Source organism: Equus asinus, chromosome 24, assembly GCF_041296235.1.
Source record: "Equus asinus isolate D_3611 breed Donkey chromosome 24, EquAss-T2T_v2, whole genome shotgun sequence".
Lineage (NCBI taxonomy): Eukaryota > Metazoa > Chordata > Mammalia > Perissodactyla > Equidae > Equus > Equus asinus.
In genome coordinates this window covers 62,910,747-62,932,475 of record NC_091813.1, presented here as the reverse complement: position 1 = coordinate 62,932,475, position 21,729 = coordinate 62,910,747, and positions in this window count along the sequence as shown.

The window sequence follows — 21,729 nt, the reverse complement described above, 5'->3', positions numbered from 1 at the left end:
CTTTCCCTAGCCATTCACGTGTCTGTTCTAGCATCCTTCTAACGCAAAAAGGCTGAACACTTAGAATCTTAGCAATAGATAAATACGGGTAAATGAAATCCAATTTCTAGCTGGCTTTTTGTCTACTGAGTCTCTGGGTGATCTTATTATTCCTGTGCTGTGTCTTTTGGGTGATAATACTGTGTAAAGGAAATGTGTAATAATTACTCAATGATTTGAAATGAGATTCGTTACTAATATGCTCGTGTTGCCTTTCTAGACATCACGAAATGGCATAATTTTTCGTTTGCCAAGGCTGTGACTTGATGCTAACAGTCACAGTGTGAAATACTTTAACATCACGGAAATGACAGTTGGTAAAGAATGTGAAGCAAGGAAAATCTTATGTGTATAGCACAGGGATTAGAAACATTACTGGTAATTCTTACTGTCTTCTAGACCCGATATGTGACTCAACATTTCAGAGGAATTCACAAAGCTGAAGACAAAAAGAATTACACGTTAGGTATATTGTTTCTGCTTCTGTTGAGACTTGTGTCATGTGCGATGTGGTTTCAGTCTAATTGTAATGATCGTGACAGTAGCTATAATAGTTTGCAATCAAATATAGTGCTTGTTCAAGCCAGTTTTCAGTTCTCGTCCTGAAAAATTCATATTTTAGATTAAGCTTCTACATTGATTTTTGGTTTCCAAAAGAATTTAAAAAAAATATTTCTTTTCAGCTATTTAAAACACATTAAAAATATCTTTTCTATGTTTTTTTAAAGAAAGATCTAAAACCATTCTGAGCTCAGAATAGACCACGTGTTTAAATTAGTAGCTGAGAAAAAGTGATCTGCCTTCAGCTTGGGAGTAGTCAATGTACTTAAATGGAATCCGTAACAGTTGCATATCTCTTTGTGTATTTTCACTCAAGAATGCATGGTTTTCCTGTTTGTTAACTGCAATGCAGTTTGGCATATATAATTTGCACGTGCCAGTTAATGGAAGGAATGTGAGCAACGAGAAATTAGATGAAAATCTGTCACTGCTGCATCCCCGCAGCCATGTCCTGAAGGGCTGCACCGATTCTTGCTCCTCCACTGCCTGCACGCTTCTTCAAGGAACCGGGAATAGCAGATTTGCAGAATGGTCCTCGATGGACGGAGAGCCCAAGAAGTTGGGTTGTGATGACGTCTGTAACTGTACGTTTGTGGGATGACAGCCACGCACATTTGCCCTCCTTGCAAGCCTCATCTAGACTTTTACCCCTGGACTCAAATGGCCATTATGGTCCATACATCTCCTCTGGATTCTGTTCCATTATTTTTAAACTGTTTGGTATATGAAAATTTTTCCTTTTCAACTAAATTTTCAGTTCCTTGAATTCAGGGGCAGCATCTTATAAATTCTTTTCTTATTATCTCGCATATATTAGGCATTCAATAAACATTTGTTGAGTTAAACAGAGCTAAATGCAGTTGACTACATATAGAAACGTTCCTGCATGCTCTGCGAATCAGAGTACTCAAATTCATTTTATTTTCCGGCTAAATGAGCGTAAGTCAACAAATTATTTTGTTTCAAGCCTCATTAACTTTCCTGATGTAGTAACACATATCTGAAGAGTTCTTAATGAAGGGAGAAAACATATGCCATGATGTTAATCAAGATATAAAATTATATAGACTGTACCATTGCACCTAGTATAGGAGAAAGGAGAAGCATCTAGCTATGGATGATTATATGAATTTCCCTCTTTTTTTGACTTTTCTGAACTTTAAGAATTTAAAAACTCAAAACATTTACTTTTGTAATCCGAAGGAAATTTAAGAGAAAAAAAGATCTTTCAATCCTTGCATGTGCATATGTATGTGGGTAGGTGTGCATGAGAGAGATTGAGAATATGCTCTCTAAAGTAAAATAAGGCAATTACAATAAACATCTCTAAATAAAGTTGTGTCGTGGTTAATTGCTATTTTACTGAAACATGTATGGTAACTTCGAATTAAAAAAAGTCATCTTGTTAAACATTTTATGAGCCAGAACACTCACCGTCTATTTATCATATGCATATCTCCCTTCTTATTTGTAACATATCTCTCCAATCTCTATTTTAATATACAGCACGCTCCCACTTACAGGATAAACAAGGAGATATGTTCTAGTGAATAAAGATCAGAGCTAAAAGAGATAGTAGCAATTTCCAGTTGGTAAAATTCTAGAAAACAATTTTTATTGTTTGCATTCCTGTTGATGAGTAATTGCTCAGAAAAATTAAACTTCTGCGCGTAAATACATATTACTATTTAGCCTCCTTTCCCCTTCTTCAACAGCACAGCAGGAGATTTGAGGAATTTTAAGGAGATAATACTGGAAACTGATGGTAAGGAAACCATCCTGAGAACCTCACTCTGACTGTGCTGGGCACCGAGGGGGGAAGCTAAAGGATCCAGGCCCTGCCCTGGGGGAGCTTGTCTGACGGGGAGGCCGACAAGTGCCCACAGCTACAGCCGTGCTCCCTGCTCTTGCCCAGAATGCCCTCTTTAGCTGAGAGGCATCGCCTGGTCTCTTCTGTGTGTGTGCAGGGTCACTGTTATTGGACCCCGTTGGCCTTCAGAAGTTCTTGTGGATGAGTGCTACCTGTTTAACAAGCATTTATTATGCTCCTGTTAGTCTGGTTTTATCTTAAGGCCCAGGCCTTGGAGCAGAGGTCAGGTTTGAATCCTGGGCCTGCCTCTTGCCAGTTGTATGAATCTGGGTAAGTCACAGGACTTGGTTAAGCCAGTGGCTTCTTCTGTGAGGGGCTTTCTCTGTGAGTGAAGATCAGCTGAGACCATTCACACAAAGGTCCTGGGGCCAGACCTGGCCAGGGCTCCGTACGACAGGAATGTAGCTGTTGGGTGGCAGTCACTACTCTAGTGTGAAGGAAATATAATTTAAAAATTTTCTAGAACTCAGTTTCTGACTCTAGGCCTCTATCCCTGGGCCTCCCCACAAGTTGTGTATTTTTATACAGAGACAAAGGGATGGCGGTCACTGGAGGAGGAGGGTTCTTGGTCATTTCTCACGCGTCACTGCTCTTGTCTGCTTGGCCCTTTTGGTTCTGGAGGCCCTCTCTGCTTCCTCTGCCAGCAGCACTGAGGGATCTTTTGTGAGCCCGTCCGTGCCCCATCTTCCAGGTGAATCAAGGCCACACCTCTCTGACATTTCATGGCCTGTGAGCCGGATCAGAAAGCTTGGTGTGGTTTCCAACATTTCTCAGACCGCCCCAGAGCCCTCCTTTTCCCTTATTTTCTCCCTAAATATTTTCTTTGTACCCACAAATAACTCTCCCTTTTTCAGTGTCTGTTGACACTTGGTTATTCTAAGGGATTAGGTTCTAGCAAAGTAAAGGCCAGGAAGAGCTGTCAGCCAGTTCTGCTTTCCCCACGCCACGTAAGTCCCTAGAGGCAATGAGGGGTCGACCAGCTACCTAATGAATGGTTACTGAGCGGTGGAAAGAGAAACGGGAAGATATAAGAGAACGATAAAACCAAATTAATGTCTTCAAGTATTATTTAGCCACAGTAGATTTGGTAAAAACATCAGAAAAGTAATACTAGTTAATACCTTACATAGCTCTGCTCTGTGGTTTTAAAAAGATGCCTATAAATTCTTTGATATCCTACTTTTAAGAGGAAGAACTTAATGTCCCTCCCCTTGAGTATAGGCTGGCTTAGTGACCAGCACCTAATGAGTGGGATGCGGCAGAAGTGATGAAATGTCACTTCCAACATCAGGTTTTAACAAGACTGAGGCTTCTGTCTTGGGTGCTCGCCTTTGGCTCACAGTCTCTGGGGGAATCCAGCTTCCGTGTGGTGAGCTGTCCTGCGGAGAAGCCCCGGTGGAGGGACTGAGGGAGGCCTCTGGCCAACAAGCCATGAGGAACTGAAGCCTGTCAGTAATGATGGGAGTGACCTTGGAAGCAGATCCTTCAGCCCCATTTGAGCTACGAGAAGACTGTGTAGGGGCGGAAGAAATATTCCTCTACTCTTCTAGGTTCTTCTGGCTGTTCTAAGAACTATATTGACATGAGACAGAATAACAGGAGAACATCAAACAAAGTTTAGTAACAAAAATGCATGGGAGAAACCCAGGAAAACTGAGTAACTCGCCAAGATGGCCAAAGCCACCACTTTCAACACCATCTTCAGCAAAAGACAAAAGAAAATGTTAGGGGTAGTGGTTTGGGACTTCAAAGGGGAGGAAGACAATTCACATGGAGATGAGAAACCAAGCATTTGGTAAACAATGTTGGCCATGCCTTGCAGAGACAATGGGACATGGGGAGGACGTTGATCAAATAGGCCCTGCTGGGTTCCTCCCCCTCTACCACAGCTAGTTCATATTATACTATAGTTACCTATGGTGAGAACTCCTTTCTGGAACAGGCTTTCTATCTGAAATTCTTTGAGGCAGTCAGGGGGAAGGTCAATGTTTCTTGCTGAGTCTTTTGTTCTCAGAAATAATCATCCTAAAATTATCAGGCCAAAGAGATTCATTTTGGGGTGATAACTTCTGCTCTCCTACAACTGCAGTCCTGTCTAACTGCAACCTCATGAGCGACCACCCAGTAACACATACATAAAACAAGCTGGACCCATATGTGACAATTTAAGTACTATATGATTTTAATGGATGAAATTAAATTAATAGAAAAAAAGTTATTTCCACCTCAGTTCTATTGAAGAGGCCACTTTCATGGCAACATGCTGAAAAATCACAGTAGAAAAATAAGCTGAAATGGAAGGAGAGAACAGTGTGGAGTCTCACCATTCTGTAAACCTGGTTGACATGAGAGCCCTGCATTACCCTGCCCAGAAGCAACAGCAGTGCTCACGCGGTGTGAGGAGCCCTCCCCACGAAAGCCGCATCTATGTGCAGGAAGCCTTCTTGTGATCCTGGTCTGGAGTTACTAAATTTGCTTTTCTCTCTACTCTGATGTTTATAGTCTAAAACATAATTGCTGTAATTTTAGAGCAATTTAAACAATGCTTTGTTAGAAAAATTACCCGTAAAAGTGTGATTTATAGAGAAGCACACTGGTGTAAGCGGCCGCCATTATCTCTGTTGTCATAGTAACTTGCGGTTGAACTTAACCCACTGTGTTAAAGTCCTGCAATACTAGAGCAATGTTGGTGATATTGGAATACAGGGAGACACATATGCTGTCACTGACATGCGGGAACCTTGACATGAAACTTAGAAGAAGCATTTTAAAAAAGCAAAAGGCATTTTGTTTTGAAAATGCAGTACTATCACTTGGACCAAAAATTTCTGAGAATTTATACGTGATCTTTTGTACCGTAGGAAAAGTTAGGTTTCTGCTTTTTCTATGAGAAGTTAGGCGTGGGTGATAATTTTCAAAGGTTATGTTTGATGACTTCAATGATGATTTCTCTTTTTGCATCAGGAATATTCTTAGGGAAGTAAATGTGGAATCATAGTTCCATGAAAGATCATGAAAAAGAAATGAGATCACTGCTTTGACAAATGAAATAACATTAATAAATATTCTGCACTTGCGTTCTCTAAAATTTCAGCACAACTTATGCCATGCACTTATAACTTATGTGGTTATATACACACACAACCAAAAGACTTGGAACCTTAACAGAGTCAGTCCAGAATAATTTATGTGCATTCTCTAGTTCAGATTTTATTAGTCAGGCTGCCATGTAGAAGCTTCCTCTAAAGTTATACTCCCAGAGACCTTAAAATAACCATTCAGCAGTTAAAATATTACCTTCGTGACATTCTTTCTATCCTTTTCATATGAGATCTGGAGTGTGAGCAGAGTGAGCCTGGACCAGGCACTTAAGTTTGAAAGTTTTAATGCTCAGTCTTGTTTATCTGTCACTATAATTGAAGGGGATCAGAATACGCCATCCCAAAATATGTCACTTTGGCATAAGGATTATTTTGAGCTGAAGACATTTGAGATTCAACAGATGCACAAAGCTTGCCTTATCTGCATGAAAGCAGAAACTCCTGAGAAATAAGGACTGCTATAAACCCATCTCCCAGGCAAGCTTACGGCCATGAAGAAGGAAAGTTGGCATGGAGACGGACCTGCACAAGCCAACTTTGTTAAGGTAGTCCTTCTCTTGCATTATTTCTTCCATGTATTTACCTTTCCACAGTTTGAAGCCCCTTGAAACCTAAAAACCCCTTTCCTTTGTCTTGTCACATCCCCACAATTTATTGTTCTTTGTTAAAAATGATGTACGTAAGCTCTCAGGCCTGTCCGCTTCTTTGAGTCTTCACTTCTTCTCTAGGAAGGCCCCCATGTCATGTAAAAGTGAACCCGAAACAAGATTTATATGCCCTTTCTTCTGTTAATCTATGTTTTGTTCATCTAATTTGCAGGGCCGCAACAATGAATTTAAGAGGGTAGAGGAAAAAGTTTTCTTCCTCCCCTACGTAATCGAAAAAAACCACACACCAAAAAACTTCTTTCTAGAGCATTCGATAGTGCAGACTAGGATAGAGATAAGTCAGTTCTGAGTTTAAAATTTGGGAATGGAGCACGGATAGGGGAGATTTTCTGGGTGAAACAGGGAAATGGAAAATAGATAAAGCGAGAGCGAGGGGAAAACTACAGGTCCTTCTGCTTGCTCACCCACTCCCTACTTTACAGCTTTTTGGGCTTCACTCTAGGGGAATGTGGAAGAGTCAGGTGCTGAGAGATGTGAATTAGGAAAAGATTCTCTTGTTTTTCTTCTTTCAGCCCTTTCAATTCCTGAGAAAACAAGCAGAAATAGTCATTGTGAAGAGCGATTCAACAGGCACCTAACTCCCTCTGATCCTGGATCCCTGCTGAATCCCCCAACCCTGGGTGTGTGGTCTCTCCTGAGGGCAGACCTGAAAGGAAGTCACAGCGAGCACATCCTGGGTTCTTCCTCCCCTTCCTCTCTCTTCTAGAAGCACCTTAGGACACACCGATCTTTATTCCCATTTTTTTAGAATTCAAACATAACATGCCCTTCAAGTCTGCTCGTGAGTAAGAAGTTTCCTGATTGCTCCCTCCAGTGCAAGCTCTTTATTAACGACATCAGCAGCAGGAAGAGCAGCATCAAGGATAACGGCAATGTCAGCCACCAGCCGCCACTGTCATTTAATGAATGTTCATTAAGCGCCACATACTGCTCCAGGCATTTCATAGATGTTCTCTGACCTAATTCTCTCAACGATCCCATGCAAGAGGCATTGTTGCCCTTATTTGTTGGATAGAACATCCAGGCCTGATGAAACTAAACAAGCATCAACACAGCTTCTGTGTTTTCTGAATTAGTCTTGTAAATTGGTTCTCTTACCATCTGTATGGAATTCAAAGCCCCTGGAGGACTTAGTCTGTTTTGAACTGTGTTTAGTGTTGAACTGCTTCATAGCACAAGCACAGTATTTTGTGCACAGAAACTCAATAGCTGTTTGCTGATTGATTGATTGTTATAGTTCATAGAACATAGGTTCCTTAGCCTTATTATTTCTGTGGTTGATATGCCATCTGTCTCAGGAAAAATTTCCTTCTGAGCTATTTTGAGCTCTAATAGTTAACATGGTTAGTTATATGTAACAGTTAATATATAATAGTTAATATGTTTTGAAGGGGGCAGTAGGATCTTTAAAAATATTTATTAGATTTTATTTCTTGCTAGCAGTAGTAGATTTTAAAATCTTAGTCTATCCCTTCTTTTGATTGCAGAATGTTAATATTGTCTTGTAGTTTACAGATTTTTTTAACCCACCTTACCAACAGACACTCTTAAGAGAGAGGGTACACTTCAGAGGGAAAACCTTCTGCAGGGCAGATGCTTGGAGTTTCCTGAATTTTAAGGTAAGTGGTTTAAAAAATGATCTTCCCATTTCAGTTATTTTAGATGATGAGTTCAGGTTCCAAAGTTCGGAATGTTTGCATTTACAAAGATGCTGCAAAGGAAATAGGAGCTAGGAACCTCATCACCAGGCCCTGAAGATGTGGGGCCTCTGCTATGCTCCCTTGGGTGTCTCCATCACTCTCAGAGCTACTGAAGGGTCAGAACCAGCTCCAGCCACCCAGCAGCTACTCCTCTTGAATTTGATAGTCTGTCACTCAGGCAAGGCCACCTGATCAAAAGTTCAGGCTCAAAATCCACCATCAGGATATTTATTATATTTTAGGAATGCATTTCCTGTCTAGCATTACCAAAATAACTTATATGAACTCTTGACTTTGACTAAAGAGATGTTTTTTGTTAAATCATTTTCTACTGAAAGGTACAAGAAGGTCATCATGAAAGGCTCAAAAAGGTCAGCACCTTATTTTGCTTAACATGATACGGAGACTCTGTTTTACAGCTAGTGGAATAGCTAATTGCTACTTTAATAGAATCTGGCAGCTCGTGAGTAAATGAAGATACACACGAATGTGGTCTAAAATGGTATAGTCTAAAAATATAAAAACAGCTATATTTGGGATCGTCACAATTGCACTTTCTTAACCTCTTTTTCCAAATTTTTCAGATGCGTTAATTTGTTGATGGATGGTGTCAAGTGCTAATACAAACATTTAGACATCGACATAACACTTGTTCTTAAACAGCACGCCTTTTCTTTTTTTCATTTTGACCTACAAAAAGCACTTCTTTTATGACAGTTTCTACCTTTGAAATGTCACCTGCTCTGTAGATGATTCTCTAAAAAAGGAGATATTTGCATTCTTAACTGGGCTAACACCAATATTACCTTGAAATTAAAAAAATAATGATGGATAACCAATACATTTGTGAGACTGAGAAAATGTGAAGGGGTTGAGTGCTGTAATCAAATATAACTTACAGTAAAATGTATCATGCTTGTAGTTACTACTGAGCTGCACGGGACTTCCACATCAGTGGACATCTGCTTGCGGGAATAACTGTAACTACACTTCTTTTATAGGACCAACCTGGGAATATGTGGGGGCTGCCGAATAAAGGGAAAGAAAACCTGGGAGATGCTGAACTTGCTCTGAGGCCATACTCAAGTGTCCCAACTGTCATGGTTTATTTGCTTTTCGACTAGGAGTGATGCTTCTCCAGGCTGTTGGTAGCTGGCACAGAGCAGAACCTAACAGACCATAAGGCAGAGTGGTACCTGTCCCTCTGCAAGGCAAGTTGTCCCCTCTCATTGAGGGACAGAAGCATTGCTCTTGGGGCAATTGTAGGCTGCACCGTGGGGGTCAGAAAGGCCTATTCTACAGCTGGTTACACCTAATGTTTCCTCCAATAGAGAATCAGTTTATCAGTGATCAGTTTCACACAGTGCACTGTGCTGGGCCTTGCTGGGGACACGAAAATGAGAATGATTCCTATGGTACAAAGCATTAAATTCCTCCTAACCGCCTGTTGAGCCCACCTTACTCTGTATCACCAACTCTAGGGCTGTCCCCTCCATTACAACAGCAAAGCGCAAAGTGATTTAAAGGAAATATGACGAAAGTCAAATCCCTCTGTGGAGGAGGGAAATTGATTTACGAACACTTTTCCCTTCATTCTCCTTGGTTTTTCATAGGCACAAGGAGAATAGACTAAAGGATAGGACTTAGGTAAATTTCTCTTTTCCACCATCAGTTCTTCCCTCCCTCTTTCTGTTGCCTCCGCACGACATAGTTTAAGATTTTACCAACTGAAAATCATTTGGGTGGACAACACTTTTGGGAGCTGGGTAACTCTATATATCTCTTATTTAGTCTGTAAATATCGCTTACGGTTATCTTTCTGCTATTACAGACATTGCACCATTTAATGTCTGACGTAAATGCAAGACGTGCAAATCGAATGATATCTCAATCGTAAGATATCTCAAGCGCTGCAAGTTGAATGAATGAATGAGTGGTGTGGGTTAATGTAGTTAAACAGTTTTCCTTCTACCATCTAGCTGAGATTCAGGGAATGTAATTTGGAGTTTTCAACGGTGGGGAGTGTAGAAAGAGTGGCAATTTGGCATAAGGGGCAAGAGGGTCAGAGGGAGCCAGAGGCAGCATAACCCTCATTGGACTCCGGAAAATGGGAAGGGTTTGCTCTGGGACGAAAAAGGAGTAGGGACAGGGAAGAAAGTAGTCTGGGAAGAATTTGCCCAGAGGCAGCCTTGCCTTATGCAGGCCAGATGTTGTACTACCAGTCTCTGCCCATCCCCCCAAGGCCACGTCAGTTTTCCTTCAAAGTACTGGAGAGGTGAGATCAGAGCAGAAGAGAATGGAGGCCGCTTTATTAAGGAGCATAATAGATGCTTAGGGCAGGGGGAAGTTTGCGCTAGAAATGTGCTAGGAGCAGCGTTGGCTCAAACAGCATGCACTGTCTGGGGACTCTCACGAGCTTGGATGACTTGCAGACAGGACATTTCGTTCGCAAGTGTGCAGGGACCCTTAAATCCAAGGGTTGACCTCCATGGTTGGCAATGGAGGGGATCTCAGGGAAGATTTTCCGTTGGTAGGTCTGGTAGGAGAGAAATTTGGAACTCCCTCATTTGTTAAACCTGGAGAATGAGGTCTTGCCGGCATTTAGGAATCCAGCAGACTTTTTAGTTAAAAAGCATGGATCTGAAAGCCATCATAGACTGATTTATAGAATGAGGATGAAAATAACAATATCTTCAATTTATTTTGCACCTTTAGAATTTTCTAATTGGGCAAGTCATTTAACCCCATGGATCTCAGTTTCTTCATTAAAAAATACTCCTAATTTTATGAACTAAGCTTACGTGGCTGGTTGGTAGCACAGCCAAGATTAGAAGCTAGGTCTCTGTCTTTCTAACTCCAGTCTGTTTCCCTGACTTATAGTCCAAGGCCACAGGAAGGAGGAAGACAATCATGACACAGCTGTCAAGAGGGGCAACAGAGGAAGGGACATTATTGAATCCTCACAGTAAGTGTAAAGATGGAAGAAAGTCACAATCACAAAGTCTGTTATGAAAAATCAGACTTCCCAATACTCAACGCTATGCAAGGTAAAGTAGAGTGTGAAATTAGTGAAGAAGTTTGGTGAGGGCAGGTGATGGTCAGCTGGTGGCCTTAACTGCATACCACGGTCCATAGACTCAAAACTAAGCCTTCAGAAGACCTCTGAGAAATCAGAGGCATGAGATCTAAAGTTTTTATTATATCTTAAAATAGAAGGACGAATTAAGGAAGGAATGCTTGAAAGCACTCATCAGAACCGAAATCAAATGGTAAAGATCAACCCGGTCATCACTAGTCAGTTTATCTGCTGTTTGTCTTCTGATAGGCATAATTATGGTTTGTGATAAAATTCTAAAGTTTAAAATAGCATGCAGAATTATGCAACTGCTTTCTGAATCACTGTTTTAATACAGTGGCCTTTCTCTGGGAGACAATCGTGATTTTCTTGTGAAAGTCTTTATCTTCCTGTTAATCTGTTTGTGAGAGTCTCTGTGAAATTAACAAATGCTTCCCTGGGACTTGAAATGCAACACTGCAGAACCTTTATCCCTTCTCTCATTGATGAGTTCAGCAATCCCATGCTGAGTATAGGACTGACTATGTAATTTGTGGGGCCCAGTGGAGAATGAAAATGTGGGAGATGACAGTGTTGGAGGTGTCCGGTTGGTAGTCACCTGCAGGTAGATGGTATTTAAAGCTGTTGGTCTGTAATGACATCAGCCTGGAAGAGGGTGTGCATGAGGATAGGAAGAGCAGCCAGCAGAGTCCCTGGGCATGCCAACAATTGGGGTTTGAGCCTAGTAAAGAGGAATGGAACGAGCAAAGGATACCCAGAAGGAGCTAGTGAAGTAGGAGTGAAATTCGCAGCTTGAGGAGTCGCGGAAGCCGAGAGAGAGAATGAAGTGCTTTGGAGGAGAGTGTGGTCCCAGGTGTGGACTCCTGTTGAGAAACTTGGTCAGATGACCAATGACAAGCGACCCTTGGGTTTGGCAGCCCTGAGACTCTCAGTGACCTTCACAAGAGTGGTTTCCGTGGAGTACAGAGACTGAAGCCTGACGGGAGCAGCACGAAGAGTGAAAGAGAGCAGGGGAGCGGAAGGAACCTGGAGGCCCTCCTCCATCTTTGTTAAGATGGGAGGACCAGAGCAGACAAAACTGGTACTTGGCTTGGAGTCAGTCAGCGTTTGCTGGAAGACTCTCCACAAGTTTCCGTGGGGATGAGGAGGGAAATGATGGGGACTCTTCTCCTCAGCTGGGGAGTATAGGGCACAGGCCATGCTGCCCCAAATCCGTCTCTCAGCACCATGTTTTCAAAATGTAAATGTAACCATGTGACTCCCTTCCTTAAACTCTTTCATGGTGTTCTGTTATCCTCAATATGAGTTCCCACCTCTGGAGCTCACCTCGTCATTTCTTCTGCCCCTCTCTCTGCACTGTAGGCACACTCAACAGCGGCCTCTGCTCTCGGCTTCTCTCCTGTTGCCCACCTTTGCTAAGGATGTTTCCTCTAGTCTTTGACTAACTCCTATTCATCCTTTGGGTCTCAATTTTAATACCACTTCCTCTGGGAAGTTTTTTTGAACCCTAAGACTAGATTATATTATTTACATTTTAACTACTTGCTTACTTAGTTACTTTTTTCACTAGACTATAAGCCCAAGGAAGGCAAATACTCGCCTGGTTTATAAGGCATCTCCTAGCACATAAAGGCACGGTCCCTGCCCCACCCATTTTTGTTAAGCCTGAGTGAGTCAATCTGAGGGCATAAAAGGCTATGTAGTGGGGAGGGGTCAGGCAGCCTGTTGTTTCTGGGGGGCAGGGTCTAGTCTAGCATCTAAGCAAAGACTCTGGAGGCAAATTTTCTGTTCTTAAATTCTGGTTCTTCCACTTATTAGCTTTGTGACCTCAGGCAACTTACTAAACCATTCTATGTCCATCTCCTTTTCTATAAAGTGGAGATAATAATGGCACCTATCTTAGAAAGTTGTGAGACTTAAATGAGTTCAAACATGTAAAGACTTCGAACCATTCATTATCATTATTATTTTACTTACTATCAAAATCATCCATAGTTTTTGTCTTAAACAGACAAAGTAATATAAAAAAATAAACCATAAACAACCCTCAGAAAATCTCTTGGATTTATATAGATTTAGCTGGATAAAGAACATCTTAATGGGAAAAAGTCCCCATATTTGCAAGGCTTATCTACATGGGAAGCTTACCATTAAGAAATGATTAAGATTGTGATTTCATCATTGATGCAATTACTATGGATTTTGAGTATAAAAAACATATTTAGACCTTGTGTTTGGAAAATTAGCTGAGAAAGATTTTAAAAATTGATCTCCTTTTGTATTTATTCACCCAAATCATTCCGCAGTGATCAGAATAATGTCACTTCCCCTCTTATTACATATTGAACTCATGGTGCTCAGGGGAAATTGGGAGGAAAAAACTCCCACAGCTCTGGCAAAAGTAGACAACGTGGTCAAAATTTATTGTTAGTGGAAAAAAATCCAATCTTAGCACCTTCAATGTAAAAATATACTGATTATTTCCTGAGTTTTCTTTAGGATTTAAGGGATCTCTGGTTTTCAGCTGTATCTTCTTATCTGTGTAAAATCTTTAAATATTGCATCATATCAGAATTTTCAAAGCCCTTTGTAAAATTCAATCTCTTTAAATGTAGAGGGTCTTTACAAGCTGGCGCTTCCAATATGAGAAATCGGAGCTAAACACATCTGGATCTAGGGAGGCACTTGGTGGGCACCCTGGCTCTTTGTTTTGGCATCACCAGGCCATTGATAAACTATGAGCTTACATCCAGAGCTCTTCAGCAATTCTCTATTCCCAAGGCCTGGCACACAATTATGTTGGTGGCTTGGTCAATGTTTCTTGTACTGAACTGATCCAGAGACTTGATAGAGGTAACATGATAATGTTGATTCTTAAAGAAAGTGTTCTGTGTTCTAGTTATAGAGGGGAAATGCTGGCTGATTTTTGAGAATTACCTGTGTATTGATCAGGAAGCCCTTTGTGTATGTAAAACTCTTCACTGTTCAAGAAGAAACTGTGAGAGGGAGTAACATATATGTATGGCTTAGCTGCCTGGTGTAACCAGCCAACTTAAAACTCAGCATCTTATGATAATCATCTATGATTGTGGCTTACAGCCTTGTGAGTTGGCTGGGCTTGACTGACCTTGGCTGGGCCTGCTCACGTGTCTGTCGGTTGGCTGATAACTCTCTTCTGAGCTGGGTTTGGCTAGAGCATCTTATTTGGAGAAACTCTACTTCCTGTATCCTTTATCCTCCTACTAGGAATGTAGGATAACCCAGACTTTCCTTTTCTTGGTGATGACAGAAGCTCAAGAGAACAAGTGGAAACATGCAAGATCTTTTGCAAACTTTACTTAGGGAAGTCACAAGGCTGAACTTGGGGTCCAGGGGTCAGGTAATATACATTTTTGGAGAATTGCTGTCTTGTGGCAAAGGGCCTAACTAAATGGAGGAATGAAGAATTGGGGCCGTTAATGCAATCTACCACATAATACTTTGGAGGTTGTAGAGGTAAAATATAGCTGAATTTAGTTATTGCTAAACATCTTCTCTCTAAGAGACTTTCCACTTTCATCATTATCCTGTAAAGAAGGGTCCTTTAAAGAAGGTAATTTCACTACAAATTCACTGTGCTTGCTCTTGGTTGCCAAATAAACATTTCATTAGTCATTTAGTTCATTTAGTCTTTGCTCCCCCCACCCCAAGTAATCTAACTGAAATCTGAGCCAAAGATTTTCAGAAATGAGTACTGTGTATTTGCTTTGACTACATTAGTTCTGTAGAGAAGATTTGATTGAGGGCCCAATTTTGCACCAATATTAACATCTGTGATGTACACCTTCCTGCAGTGCTCACGTCCTACTTTTTCCACTGTCACAAACACTTTCCTTTCTAGTAAACAAAAGAAGAAAAATAAATAATTTAGAATTCATACCTGTCATCTCAAGGATAGATTAGGCTGCCCTTCATAGTTAAAGTCGTGAAAAGCATGAAATACTGATTTCTTATGAGCAGTTTATTGCTTTTCACCATCTCAGAAATTCAATTAATTCAGCAGCTAAAATAAAAACAGGCGGGCACTGGGTTTCTTTTTGAAAACTAGCAGCTTGACACAAAGATGAATAGTTTCCTTATGTTTTACAGGAAAGAAATAAAAATGAACTATTGATATGTCTTTTTAAAGGTTTCTTTTAAATCAAAATTTCAAATCAGTTGGCAAGTATGTGGTATTACACTCTGGAAAGAAAATTTAATGTGTGATATACAAGTTTTATCTGGGTACAGCTTCAGAGAGTAAAATCTAAGGCTTTTATAACTGACTTTGGAGACAGTTGATAAGAAATTTCAAGTTTAAGGTGGGCATATACGAATGGATGTCCCAGGTGAGTGAGGAATGGGGAGGGCCCTTCAGTCTGGAGTGAGGCTTTACCAGACAGTTCAAGAGAAATGGTGAAGTAGGTGGTGGCATTCTTTTCCCTGGGCCCCCTTTTTTATGAATCCTTTTCTGCCATTTCCTCATCTCCGACATCATCAATTCCTTCTTCTGTTTAAGCATGTGATGCCCTCCTTGTTGTCCCCATTTACCTGCCTTAAAACAAGTGCTATGCTGATAAGTGTTGAACAACCAGTGATCTTAAAAAAAAAAAAAAAAAAAGCTCTGGTTCATGGCATTTTCCGTTTTCTATGGTGTAAATATTCCCATCATGGTTGATTTGAAGCTACCAATGTGCCAACACAGAATGCAGCACTGGGAAGAGATTCACACTGTTGACTCTGTGTGCCAACGGCAACATACCTCTGCCTAAAACCCACCCTCTTTAAGGTAAAGGACATCCTGGATTACATAAAGAGTCAGACGCACAGACCTAAAAAAAGATGACCAGCCGTGTGTTGTGCGGTGTGTGGGGGCTGGCGTACAGGGTGGGATGTAGTCTAAGATTTCCAGTAACCAAAGTCACGGTACAAATTTACCAGTTCCCCTCTCACCTTTGATGTGGTTTTCAAGATGGAAGTACAACCGTAGTTTCTATTCATGAAGACCCGGGAATTAAAAACAGTTTCACTCCATATCATCAGAGCTGCCACATTCTCACCCTCCCCTGAAGAGATTCAATGACAGGTGAGTGATGGTTTTCCATTTTTAATGCCCTCATTGGAATCAGGTCCACGGGGAAGTGCCACCATCACACTGACCTCCCACAGCAACGTGAGCCAGGAGCGCCAGAGATGGATTGAGAGTGTGGAGAATGGTGACAGACCTGCTAGGGTGCATGAGCTCAGGGGAAGCTGACAAGAGGACAACTGCCCCAATTCATATTTTGGCAGCTGCAAGATGGCTTATTTTTTATTAAGCAAAAACAAAACAAAGCTGAAAATAGCGTATGAGTCTGTAGCAATGGCAAACTGTGTAACGAAATTTTTATGTCTCTAGTTTCCATGGATTTGAGAAAAAGCCTCTTTTCTTTTTGCTCCTTTTTTTCTGTGTCGAGGCCTTTGTGCTTCCTGACAAGCTACTGCCCACGAAGTGGGCTGCTAACTGCTCCTGTAACAGGCGCAAAGCAAAGGTTAGTGTGGGATGGGCTGGGGTTTTTCTGCTCTGATTTCATCTTAAGACACCAGAAGTTTGATGCATGAATATTTCAGTCGTATAAAAACAAGGACAGCGTAATTTACCAAGCTCCTATCCGGAAGTCCAAAATCGAGGTGTTGGCAGGGCCAGGCTCCCTCTGAAGGCTCTCTGCACTGTCCCTTCCTGCCTCTTCCAGCTTCCCTGGCTCCTGCTGCTCCTTGGCTTGTGGCTGCATCATTTTGATCTCTGCCTCTGTCTCCACAGGGGCTTCTTCCCAGTGTGTCTCTCTGTTTCTCCTTTCCTGTCTCTTCTATGGATACTGTCACTGGGTTTAGGGCCCACCCTAACTCAGTAAGATCTCATCTGAATCTCTACCTTAACTACATCTGCAAAGACACTGTTTCCAAGTTAGGTCACATTCTGGGCGTCAGGAGTACGTGAATTTTTGGAGGGACACTATTCAGTCTACTGCAAGAGGGGAGAGTGGTTGTCAGTCCCAGGGTTTGGGGAATGCCTGAGGAGATGTCCACTTCCTGTGCACTGCGTTGGGTAATGAGGATATAGCTGCCTGCCCTGAGGAGCTCACATTCTAGAAGTGAAGATAAGTTAATAAATAAAAGAACAGTGAGAGAGCTAATAGAAGATTATAGAACGCTACAGGATGTAGGTGAAAATATGGTGCAATCTGCCTAGGGGTGCCACGGAAGGTCGCCCAAGGAGTGGGTATTGAATTATCTTCAATGAGGAGTAGAAGAGCATCTGATGGATGCTGGGATTGGGACCTGAAATAGTCATTAGGGAAAGAAAGAGGGCCCCTGTATTTCACAAGATTACTATCCCTCTTTTCAAAGGAGGAGAAAGGTCTAGAAACTTGAGTATGTATTCTGGAATCAGCATAGATTTGAAGCCCTGAATATTGTGGGGTGAGGGTCTGGTAGAGGAGCCTGCCTCGCCCCAGAGACCCACAGCTGTTTCCATGATGTTCCTACTCAGCCGATTGTCCCTTCCTCGGTCCCCATTAGCCCACTTCATTTAGTGCTGCTGCCGTTACACAGCAAGGGCTTTAGTGGCATAAGAAATGTACTAATGTTCTTAAGTGATGCTGAGAGGGCTTTAACTCTGTGGCTAGTAGTCACGTCTTAGAGCTACCAGAATCGTATCTCCTAATGTAGCTATATAAAAGGCTTTTGCTTTCTGCTAGATCTGTTTCTCATGGAGGGTAACTACGTTCAAGAAATGCCAAGCCAGATGCTTTTTTGCAGTTTTGCGTAGCTCAATCCCTTTGCCCACAGCACACAAAGGTGTGCGATTTTAAGAGAAATTGGAGACCTGCTCTGCATCTGAAGCACTGAACCGCCTGTTTAAAATATTTCCTGGGGCCGGCCCCATGGCGAGCTGTTAAGGCCCCATGGCGAGCAGTTAAGTTCACACCTCTCTGCATCAGTGGGCCCAGGGTTTCGGTGGGCGCGGACATGGCACGGCTCATCAGACCATGCTGTGGTGGCATCCCACATGCCACAACTAGAAGGACCCACAACTAAAATATACAACTACAAACTGGGGGGAATCGGGGGAAAATGCAGAAAAAAAAATTGGCAGCAGTTGTTAGTTCAGGTGTCAATCTTTAAAATAAAATAAAATGTTTCCTGTTCCCCAGCTCCATTTGCTGTTAGAAAGAATGACCTACATGATATTATTGTTAACATGAGTGTCCGTAGGCACAGTACTTTTATTTCTTCATTGCCAGGCATTCAGACTTTTAGTCCCAGACTCAGGATAAGTTTTCCTTAATTCTTTCTTTAGCTTTGTCAACAAGGATGTTTGTGTGAAGAAATCTCTTTATTTGAAGTATACAATGAGTCAATGTGACTCCGCTACAAAATGAGAGCATGAAAGAAGAAATTTGTTCGAAGAAAATCTGTGAGATTGGCTGTTGGATCTGAGGAAAAGAGAAAGAATTAGAATAGGTGTATTTAAGAGAACTCATGAATTACAAAGTACTTTTAATATGGAGTTGAAACACAAACTTTGTTTACATGCTTGATGTAAACAAGGCCAATGAAGAAATAGTGTCAATTAAGAGACAGCTCATTTCTTCTTTAAAAAAACCTTTATTGTATTTAGTGTTGTTTTATTCATATTTGAAAGCAAACTAAAACATTCTATCTTTGTTATTCCAAAGAAATCGTTATATGTCTTTATACCAAACACTGAGCTTTGGAGAGATTCCTGGGGCTCGCAGTTTTCCAGAGCAAAGCTCTGGATCAGTCCTCCACGCCTGCCACCGGACCTCTGGGGGAGCCACCCTTGCAGAAATGAGAACAACTAGGGAGAAAGCGTTGCGTGGGTTTTCAAGGGAGGGGGAGCATTTAGCACATGCCTCCAAGCTTCCCCCTGACAATTGGTCTGAAATGAGCACTGTAGTGATCACACCGCGTGGAGGGGCAGCTCCTTAGGTAGTTACTAGTGATTTTTCCTTTCACGTGATGCAAGGATCATGGAACAGCTTGCAGAATCATGGAGTATCTGATGGTGCTGAGGGTTTGAGGAAACTTCAGGAAACACACGGAAGGACCTTTTGCAGATGGGGTGGTATTTAGACTCCGAGTTTTGGAGTGGCAGGCCTGAGCTTAAATCCTAGCTCCGTGACTTTCTGGCTTGTGTCCTTCTGTAGGTGATTTATCCTCTGTGACTCTGTTTCCCCCGCTCTCAAGGGGAGATATGCCACCTTATTTCAGCCTCTCTGTGATCATCAAATGCAGTATCAGAGCCCTGGCACATCGCCGGCACTAAATAAATGGATATTTTCCTCCATTTTCCAACTGCCCTTAGAGCCAGCCCCATGTTCTTTCCACTAGGCCAATTTTGCACCTCAGCATCGTCTAACAGTTTTCTTTGTTTTATTTTTTGTGCACTTCATTTTCCCCATCAGTGTGGAGAGACATCCTGTCCCCTCCATTACTGCTATGCAGCCCAACCGCCAGCTCTGTTCTGACTCTGGCTCCCTCCTGGGTCCTGGTCCTGCACCTCCAAGGGCTTGCTGGGGTTTCCACTTGGATGCTCTGCCATCTCATCATATTCATCATCTGTTTAATCTCAAATTGAATTTACCATCCTCTCCCCAGAGCTGATTTTTCTCTTCTGTTTTTTTGTGTCAATTCCATCCTTCTTCCAGCCATCCTAAAGAGAACATTAGAATTGTCTTTGATGTCTCCTTCTCCTACAAATCTTTTACATTAGGCTCTGAATGCTATGGATTTTTTCCCCACAAAATGCTCTTTGTAACGGCTATTTCCTTTTCTTTCATTCCTCATTTACTCATCAAATATATTTATGAAGCACCTTGTATATGCCATCGCAACAAGTCTAATTGAATTCTTATCACCTCACTCCCATACTCTTGTAACCATCTTGTAACTGATTATAGAAGAAGTTGGACTCTGGAAACAGAATACCAGGATTCAAACTCTGGCTCTGCAAATTTCTATCTGTAGGACTTTGAGAAAGTTACTTAACCTCTCTTGGGAAAGTTACTAACCTCTCAGAGATTTCTCACCTATAAAGTGACAATCACGATAGAACTTACTTCACAGGGTTGTTAGGAGGAATAGGTGAGTTGATACATGCGAAGGGCTTATAGCAGTGCCTGGCATATAATGAGCATGACATAATGACAGATATTAGCTGATTCCCACTCTCTCTACTTCCTCTCTTTGTAGTTCATCCTTCATCTGATTTTCTCGACTTGTTTTTATCAAAGCTTTCATCAGATCAGTTTCCAGTTTAGTGAATCCTCATTCTCAGTGGAGTAAGATCATTTCTTTGCTTGACTTTCAAGAGCCTGTGTATCTTTGGCCCCAACGTCACCTCCTGCTATTCACAAACTCTTTCCTCCTGCCATTGTGAACTGTGCTCTCTGTGAGAGCAGCACCTCACGTTTGCGTTGTCCTTTCCTGTGTTAATGGGTTTCCCACGTGTCAGGACACTGGAGAGCACTTCCTTTGCCATCCTCTGCTCGCTCTCCACTTCTTATCTAGGCTGCTCTTCCTCTTCACCCGCATTGTATATCCCATGGCTTCTTCTCTTCTTGTTACGGGACCAAAGTGAGTCTGCTCCTGGGTGAGTTAATCAAACTGCACCAGAAGTAGTTGCCACAGAAAGCATGATTTTATTTACAGCATGCAGTGAACAAAATGGAGACCACAGGGAATAATTTCACAAAGCTATGGCTCTCTGAGCAAGGAGAATTGGGTGTCTTTTCTTTGGAGCAGAAATGAATATGCACGAGGAAGGCTTTGTCTTGGGGCGTGTGCAGATCTTCCCTTCTTGTGCATGGCATCTTTTGCCCATGTCTGCTTTTGCACACAGCACACCATCGTCACGTTGGACCTTTCTGGTCTGGACTTGTTCTGTGGTTTGGCTCTTTGACAATGTTCTGTCTCAAGCGAGTACAACAAAAAGTCTTTTAAGGGCTTCCTGACGACTTTGAGGAACTATTAAATGTCGTTGAAACTTCCTTTAAGCAACTCGGGCCAGTTTGCTCTTGACATTTTTAGTCTCATCTTTTCTAGAGACTCTTCTCAGGCCACTGTGGTCCTCAGTGGTGTGTGGCAATCCTTGATAACATTCATCTCATTCTCTTTATTTGCTATAGCACATTGTACCTACTTCTATACTTTGCAGTCTTCTTTACCAGATTTTGGCTCCACATCATCTAGGAATTGACAAACTTTTTCTGTAAACGGCCAGTTAGAAAATGTTTCTGTAGGCTTGTGGACCATACTGTCTCTGTCACTCTTGGCAACTACTCAGCTCCGACGTTGGAACACAAAAGGAGCCATAGACAATACACTAATGAATGAGTGTGGTTATCTTCCAGTAAGACTTTACTTATAAACACAGGTGGCGGGCTGGATTTGGGCTTTGGGCTGTAGTTGCCAACCCCTGATTTAGGAAAGTGTTTGTTCATATACTAAGATGTTACAGAAGATGCTACTGATGGAATGATTTCAAATGTGAGGAGATTTTGGTTGGATTTTAATGGGTCTGTGACCATTTCTACATGTGGGAAGGGGAGATTCACTCACCATTTATAGATGTACAGTAGCTGTACTTGGAAAAACCTCAAATGCTTACTGTATAGCCATCCCTGTTCTTCTT